Genomic DNA, 1,578 nt, shown 5'->3' on the forward strand with positions numbered 1-1,578 from the left:
TGAAGTGAGAGGCAAATTCTTCATCTGAACAGATGTCATTACTGAACAAGGAAGCTAATGTTGTAACCCTCACAGGGCTGACTCAACACACCGTTCAGGATGCCCCACCTGCTAGAATTGTGGGGAGATTTCAGGTACTTGGCAGAGATAACTTTTCAGGAGAGGAAGGCATTGACTCTAGCTGTATCCAACTCAGTGTAATTCCTAATCCTGCCCACCATGAGCTCAGGAATGTCTTTCCAGTGGAGTTCATTGCTCTTCTCTTAGGTAATTATCACTATGATCTCTTGCTGGATGCTCTGATAAAGCAAAATTGTCCTTTAGCAGGGCAAACCTATTGTACAGTCAACCACAGATGGGACATACTTTCCAAGAGGCTCCACTTCACAGGTATCAAGCCAAAGTAAAGTGAAGTGAAAGTCACTCAGTCATGTTGACTCTTTGTGACCTCATGGACTATATATAGTCCATGGAGTCCTCTAGGCCAGAATACTGGAGTGGGTAGCCTTATCCCTTCTCCAGGGGATCTTCCCAACCTAGGGACCGAACCCTGGTCTCCCACACTGTAGGCAGATTCTTTACTAGCTGAGCCACAGGGGAAGCCCAAAGAAGAAGCTCACATGTGCTCATTCTCTGGTTAAGGCTGGTTTTGCTCAGGGGATTTAACTCAGTGGTGGGAACTGGCATAGAGGGTGGCATGGGTACAGGGAAGTAGCATCAGGATGACTGAGGTGGACTCTTAAACTCAGGTCCTTGCAGGTGAAGTAGGGCTAATAATGACTAAAGATTTCAAATACTAGGCTCTTGTTTTTGATATACTCAGTAACCTCATGGCAATCAAGCTTCAGGCATTCAAGACCCTCCATAATCTACATCTACTGACCTTTTTTTTTTTTTTTTAGTTAGGAATAAGGCTCCTAGAAAGCAGGGGCTTTTTAATTTTTTTTATCTTTGTATCTCATTTGCTTACATCAGCATGTAAGATATTATAGGCAGTCAACAAACACTCTTAAAAATGAAATAAAGAAGAAAATAAGGAAAGAAAGAAAGAAAGCATAAAGAAAAAAAAAATATATATATATTATTGAATTCAACTAAACCTTTTAAAGTTTGTACAGAAAATTAAGTTAAAAATTTTAACCCTTGAAAATGTTACTTAAAAAGCATAGATTGGATTTTTCATATGTTAGAGAATATTGCAAATATAACATAAATTATAGGAAATTAGTTAAAAACTAAGCATACGGAACAATCAGAGTTGAGAAATCCCAAAATATTACTTTGTAATAGCTCACAATGAAATAATTTATATATGAGTAAACTGTCTAATAATTATTGTATTAATATGATCTGTCTGTTAGAATATCTATTTATAGCACTAGGAAAATTCTAAAAGTATATTTGCAATAATTTTAATTATAAAAATTGACACACAAGTAAGACTTAAATTTTCAAATCATAATGATAAGTATGCAGGTGGGTAATTCTCAAAAATGGGGCTTCCCAGGTGGCTCAGTTGTAAAGAATCCAAGAGACCCAGGTTCAATCTCTGGGTTGGGAAGATTCCCCAGAGAAGGA

Source organism: Bos indicus, chromosome 20, assembly GCF_029378745.1.
Source record: "Bos indicus isolate NIAB-ARS_2022 breed Sahiwal x Tharparkar chromosome 20, NIAB-ARS_B.indTharparkar_mat_pri_1.0, whole genome shotgun sequence".
NCBI lineage: Eukaryota > Metazoa > Chordata > Mammalia > Artiodactyla > Bovidae > Bos > Bos indicus.